This window comes from Tiliqua scincoides, chromosome 1 (assembly GCF_035046505.1).
Source record: "Tiliqua scincoides isolate rTilSci1 chromosome 1, rTilSci1.hap2, whole genome shotgun sequence".
Taxonomy (NCBI): domain Eukaryota; kingdom Metazoa; phylum Chordata; class Lepidosauria; order Squamata; family Scincidae; genus Tiliqua; species Tiliqua scincoides.
This window is the reverse complement of record NC_089821.1, coordinates 29,800,896-29,808,201: the sequence shown is the minus strand read 5'-3', so window position 1 is coordinate 29,808,201 and position 7,306 is coordinate 29,800,896. Positions and strand designations below refer to the sequence as shown.

Here is a 7,306-nt window from a genome sequence, read left to right as displayed (position 1 = left end):
TGGCATTTCTCACATTTCGTTGCCCCTTAAACCCTACTGTTTAGCATGTAGTTATGTGTCTGTCTGTGTAAATGAAGCCACTAACTAAAAATAATGTTTCAAGTGCCTAACAGAGAGTAGACTGTAGTCTATGTAACCTTGTGCCACAAGAAATAACTAAAGGTGTCACAAAACTTTTCCTTGCTGTCACTTTTCTGCAAAGTTCCAAAAGTATTTCTATATCAGGACACTTCTTACATTCTCAACAGTCATTTCATCACCAGCAGCATAACTAGGGGCACTTCAGAGGCATAACTAGGGCAGAGCACTACACCAAGTGCTACACCAAGGGGGAGTGCAATTATTTTTATCCGTCAGCACCTCCTCATCTGTGAGTTCTGGTTTCTTTAGAGAAGGAGGAGTCACCAATGTGGCTGCCGCCCCGTTCCTTCTCCCTGTGGAGGCATCTCCTTGAACGGGGCACCCCTTCAGGAGGAGCCCCCACAGGAAAAGTAATGGTGGCGTCAGCCACATTGTGAAGTGGTCACCACCAGCGCCTCACCCTTCTCCAGGCAAACCTGGAAGTGATATCACAATGTCATGGGATGACAGGATGTCACTGACCCCGGTGCCGCAGCTGTTAGTTATGCCTCTGGGCCCCAGAACCTGGGGTGGTGATGTTGTGACATCACTTTCAAGTTCTCCCAGGTGGTGGCTTTGCAGTCTAGCTGCCCCCTTCCTTCCCCCTTTGAAGGCACAAGGAGAGTCCCCAAAGGAGGAGGAAGGAGGCAACCACTAAATTGTGCTGCCTCTGCCCTTTCCCAACTGGAAAGTCTCCAAAACACTAAGAGGCAGCAGCCACCATCTTGGCTGGGCCTCATGTGGTATCCCCTCATGTGACACTCCAGCATGGTACTTGGGGCATATTGCCTGCCTCACCCTCCTTGCTGCACCATTGGGACATCATTTGGGGATAATATAATGGGTTATATTCTAAGAAGCATGAAAAAGCAAGCTTGTTTCATTAGATTCCTTGTTGAATCCCTTCCAGCTGGGTGATCTTAGCATTACGATAGTGAGAAGAGAGTCTAGAACCAGTACACGTGCACACACGTACATACACATTTGTAGACCATTTTAACAATTTCAGGACCTTCTTCTAATCTCAAGAAATCCATGCAGACATGCTCCACAAAGGAAAATGATGTTCCATCTAAAAGATCAATTTTTCAGCCAAGCAAAAATATATTATTCACTCAGATTGAGAACTCAGATATTGTATTTGCAATAGGAAAATAAAAAATAAAAAAATAGAACCTATTCAAACCAAGAACCAAACTACTAGGGTGGTGTTGTCAACTGAATGCACATATAACCTTATTTCCTAAAAGTAACAGCCTTTCATATCCAGTGCAAGATATTAACAGATGTATATCAGGACCCTGGTGAGACTGTCTCTTTGAATATTTCCAGTATTTATCTATTGTTGACATTTTATACACATTTTTCTTGCAAAATCCATTAGCCTGCTGTGTTATCAGGGAAGAATATTCTGTCTGTATTAAAAAAAAAAATCACAATATTAAGATAGACATCATTGTAGTAAAGGAATAAAAAAAAAAAGAAAAATGTGACAGTGAAAGAGATTGCCTGCTTGGAACTAGGTTCTCGGTGAGATTTTTGTACAGTGGATGCATAAATGTTTAACTAGTTTCTTTAATGAAAAATATATTCCAACTTGCATGGAAGTTCTCCAAAGTAAGGAGTTTGTGTGTTTATGTGTGTTATTTTCATCTTCTCTTTTGGCAATTAGAGCACAGACAGTGAGTCCCCAAGTCATTTTTCCCCCCCTGGAAGGTCACATTCTAACGTCTGAGGAGCAACCCAAACACAATAGATGAGATGCATGTTGGTCCCTGTTCTTCACACCTCATCTCACCCTACTTCTGTCAGTTGTGACCAACCCGGAGAACAAAACCATCCCCTTCAATCAGTGTGGACTTGATGAATCATCTCTCATAATAGACCAAGCATGTAAGGGCAAAAAAAAAAATCTACTCAACCCTCCAAAGTCATCCAGTTAACCTCAGGTTGAAACACCAATGACCCACACTAGGGGGACTAGCTCGTCCTCAAGGTGTCACCAGCCAACAGGTTAGTTGCATTTCTCTGCCTTGTTTTGGGCAGGGTGGAGGTGAGGCAAGGAAGCTCCTGCATGCATTACTATTGTTGGAGAAGTGATATTACTATGTGATATCACTATCGTATATTACTATGTGATTACTAAGTGATGTATAAGTGATTACTGTGTGATTTCTAAGTGATTAATAAGTGTAAGTATATTACTATGTGATTACTAAGTAATGTTACACAAGTTTGTACTGTCTAAGATGCCATCTGTGGCGAGGGCAGCTACTGACACCCCTAGTTATCAAGATGTGTTACAAAAAGTAACCAAAATAGAATGTCTTAAAATAGTCAAGGTGGGTTTTGTTGAGGATTTTCTACCTTTTTGCAATTATAATTCAAGTCTTTAAATTCTCTGCAAATATTGTTCCAAATCCTTCCCTTTCTCGACACACTGAAAGCTGTAGGTCTTAATAACCACCAACCTATGAGCTGTTTTACTAGCAAAGATACCTTTTTCCATGGGCCACAATGTATGCCATAGCCAGAGATGCTGATATCATAAATCAATCCAGGATACCATTCTGGTCCCACCACATACGATATGGCAGAAGCATGGAAAACTGTCATATGGCATGGAATTGATGAAGAATGACACTATAGGATTGCTGGGGAACACACTGGAAGCCTTCAATTTTAGCCAATTCTCCTTCCATTCCATATGTTATTCCATAACAACCCTTCTCCCCAGATAGCTAGGGACACAGAAGGTTGCTGGGGAAAGGAAGAAATGAGAAAGCTTTATGCCATCAGCAAAACTGTGTTCACATTTCTTAGGACGTAGTCTATTGCGGTGACAGAGAATCAAAGTCACATTGTTTTAAACATATTTAAAACATACCAACATCAAGGAAAACTCTATGTTCTATTTACAAATCTCTTTTCTATAGCGAACTACAATAAACATGCACAGGCAGAATGTGATATGCATTTCATGCAGGTTTTATGAACTCTCGCCTAGAGGAATCATTTATATTATGTGTGTACTATGTCTTCATGTTGCTGTCTTGTTTTCAAATTGCAACCAACAGTTGGAGTAATTAGGAAGAGGATGGGGGAGAAATGAGGAGTGAATCTGTTATGGAAAAAGACAGGATTCTCTGTGTGTTTTGCCAGCAAAAGAGGTGAAGAACAGGGCTGAAGTTCTCAAAATAGAGATAGCAGTATTCAGACTTGTGTCCCCTGCATCCTGCTAGATGTTTACAGTACAATCTCCAGTTAAGAAGGGGAGACAAAAAGGCTTTAGGATAATCAGACATAGGACCATTGCAAGCTGCCTCCTTCAGACTCAGACATTGGTTCATCTAGCTGGATACTGTCTGCACTGATTGGCAGTAGCTCCCCAGAATTTCAAAGAAATGTTTTCCAAGCCCTACCATAATGTCAGTGTTTGAGTCTGGGACCTTCTGCATGCAATATACGAGCTCTGCCATGGAACTATGGCCACATCCCCATCGCTAAGGAGATTCTCATCTTAGCTGCAGGCTGCATCAGGTGACATGCGTGGGGAGGGGGGGGTGACATCACTACTGGTCAAAATTTTTAAAATCTTTTAAATAATACCATCATGCTATATACCATTTGATGTGTACTTTCATGCAGAATGCAATGAAACAGACCATGTGGAACTATTTCTATACGTACTATCAAAAGTTATAGCCAGAAAAACAGGGTGATGGTGCATTACCATGCCCACTGCCCAGGGCATTGACCTGCCCAGTGGATGGAGGAGGTCCATCATGGGGTGGGCAGGCAGGGAGCGGGAGGCGACAGTTATACCAAACAGTTAATCCAAATTTGGCATAACTGTCGGATCCCAATTCCCCTTCCAGGGGAGAACGGAGTGGCTTCAAGTTGCTCCGCTCTCCTCGGACTTGTGCCACCTCCAGAGGTGGCACAAGTCCGAGGAGACCCATAGGGGCCAGACCAGGGGTAAGGGGAAAAGTTTCTCCTTGCCTCTGGCTAAGCCACTTCTGGCCGCTATCCTGTGCTGGATATAGCACAAGCCTCTTGGCTTGCCTGTTCCAGCACAGGATAGGATTGAGCCCTAAATATCATTGCAAAATAAGCTGTTCTTTGTGGGTGTTTTTTTGTGATTTTCTTCTGGTTAAGCAATATTCCTTCCACTAATCTCTCAGTCTCCAGTCCTGGTGGCTCAACTGAAGATCTGACTCCTGTAGCCCTCTTATCACTAGCTGTGATGCTGTTGTTAGTGTGTGAGCAAACCCAGAACCATCTTCCTAAAGGGTGGGATTTGTGGGGAAGGGGCATTCTCCAGACACTGAATACTCCAGAGTTGGAATCTGAGTTTAAATCAGAAGATGCTTCTTAAAGTATAAGCAGTCAATTCTGAGCAGACAGATGGTGGTGCAGTAGCTGGAAATGATCCATTAAAATGCAATGGAAGTAAAATTTGATCCGAATTTAAATGTTCCTTCTCAGTGCCATAGCTAGAGAGGGTGCAAAGCACTGACTAAGGACACAATCCTAACCAGGTCTACTTAGAAGTAAGTCCTATTTTGTTCAGTGGGCCTTACTCTTAGGAAAGTGAGGTTAGGATTGCGTCCGGGCAGCCCAATCCTGAGCTGCCTGGAGCTCCAGGACCGGTCGTTCCACGGAGGGCTCCCGCTGGATCCTGCGCCTCCCACGTTACTGTGGGAGACTGCTCAGGAGAAGGGGACGTTCATCCCCTTCCCCTTTTGGTCACCGCTAAAGTAAAGGCGCTTGTGTAGGGCAAGCAGCCCTACCCGAGAGCCTTGGATTCTGTGGAGCTCGGCTCTGCGGACCCGCCTCTCCCCCTCCCCCCGGCTTGCCTCCCCCATGCCTCCAGCCACGTCTCCCCCCTCCCCAGAATGCCTCCCCCACACCCCTGACCATGCCCCATCTCCTGTTCCATAGCCCGGCAGTCCAGGAGACCGCCAAGCTGCAGAAGCTGGGCACCCGCTGCACGCTGGCTCAGTGCCGGCCAGAGCTGGGCTAGCTCCAGTGGGAGCCTGGCAGTAAGCCCCACAGACGTGCCTTATAGCACATTTGCAACTGAGGTCCGTGGCGCGGAGCCATGCTGCAGACCTCAGAATCGGGCTCTTAGTCTTGCAGGCGCCTGAACGCACCATGCAAACAGCCCCTTCCCCCTCCCCATTGCAGCCATTCCAGGTTCTGGGAGCAAAACAGAGGCAAAATGCTCCAAAGGGGAGTGGCCGCTTGCATGGCACATTCAGGTGCCTGCAAAACTTAGTGCTTTGCACCTCCATTTAGCTATGACGCTGTACCTACTCCTATGCAGGAAAAATCACTAAGAGAATTCTGAGTGAAAGGGACATTTTTGAGAAGGCTATTAATGTTTCTGAAAGGCATTTTGCACACACCTGCGTAGCTGTTGAATAAAACAAGCAACTATTCTCAAGGGTGTTTCACGCACATCCTTACTTATGGCATAAGACAGCAACTGTTACCCTCCACATGCCCAATCTCGTCTGATCTTGGAAGCTAAGCAGGGTCAGGCCTGGTTAGTACTTGGATGGGAGACCGCCTGGGAATACCGGGTGCTGTAGGCTTATACCATAGTCTTTCGAGACCGAAGGTTGCCAACCAAGTATGCAACTGAGTTGCATACGTCCTCCCATCGGAAATGATTGCCATGCTGTTCCATCTTACTGGGAATCCCAGGGAGCCACACTTTCCCATGGCCTTGGTTCCAGTCGCATAACTATTGTGCAGCTCCATTTTGTGTACTTGGCTCTCATAAGCAGCCTGGAGACATCTGTCATGTTCAGCTCTTCTGGGCAGGGCAGATAATTTTAAAACAGCTGCTGGGTGCCTTTTGGATGCCATTGCTGGATGCCTTTTGCCTGTGTTAATGATCTCTCTGGAGTCAGCATCCCTCAGCAAGTCTGAAGAACGATCTGGAGATTTCAGATTCTGATGCCAAGAGCTGGAACACCTCATTGCCTCCCAGGAAATGATTTGTTTTCACAGGAGCACATTTAGCACCAGACTGTGCTTACCGATGGCTCTTTTCCATGGTGCTTATACCACTGGCTCCAATACGGTTCAATTAGCCCGAGAAGCTCCAAGTCCCGTCTTGAGGTGTTTAAAGAAATCGCATCAGGTTTAAATGTGTGGCTGCTCAAACAACATTCAAAGTTCCACTCAGGGAGACACATTATGCAGATGAAGGTGTGTGCTTCTTATTCATTCCCCAGTGATTTTGAAAGAACAAATGAGCTTATTTGCAGAAGAGGGGTGGAGATCATGGTGTGTACAATGGTGGCATGTACCATTGAGAGACACGATTGAGAGTTTCACTGAACCAAGTCAAAGAGAAAACAGTGTGCACTCCAGCAGAAGTCAATCATTAAAATGGTGCATATTTGATTCACAAAGTGAGAAGTTAGCCAGCCATCGAAATGTATCAACTTGCTTGTTCACAGCTCGCCCTTCACTATGAAGGCACTGGAGACCTCAAATGCCATTTTCTTCCAGTTTAAAAGTTCCAGATCATGAGTGGGTGTGAGACATTCTATGGGTGTTGACCCCCCTGAAATTAGGAAAGGTAGAGGAAAGGCTGTCCTTCCAGGAAACCATCTAGGTCAGGGGGTCATGATGGGAGTGGTCTTTCACTCCCACACCCTATTTCAGGGCCTTCAAAGAGCATCAGGACAAGTCAGCAGATAAATTATCCTCATCAACTTCCAATATGTGGTGTGTGTGTGGTTTTGTTTTTGTTTTTTTTTTAAACAGATGGATCCCCAGATATTGAGAACCAGGATGGTGTAGTGCAGTGGTCTTCAACCTTTTTCATACTGTGACCCCAATAAATAAATAAATAACTGCAGTATGAGCCTGGGGACCCACTGCCAATCCCACCCCGCTCCCAGGACCTGATCTGCCTCCATCACAGCCCACTCCCTGCCCCATTTCCCCCTATCACTAGCATCTTCATAACCCTGTGACGTAGAAGCCTAGACAGGGCCGGCCTTGGGAGCTGCAGGGCAAGATAGCAAGAAGATGCTGTGAAGGATTATATCAAGAACTCTGTTTTGATAATGCAGATTATTGGATTGATCCAAGCCATCTCTTGCATAGGCTTTTAAAGTTTGCCCTGGCCCCCACAACAAGGCTTCACGATCCCACTGGGATC

At 45.4% G+C, this 7,306-nt stretch overlaps 1 pseudogene; it reads left to right on the top strand.

Annotated features, from left to right (window-relative positions):
• Positions 1-5,603: 5,603 nt before the first annotated feature.
• LOC136637015 (5S ribosomal RNA) lies at positions 5,604-5,720 on the top strand (annotated as a pseudogene).
• The last annotated feature ends 1,586 nt before the right edge of the window (positions 5,721-7,306 follow it).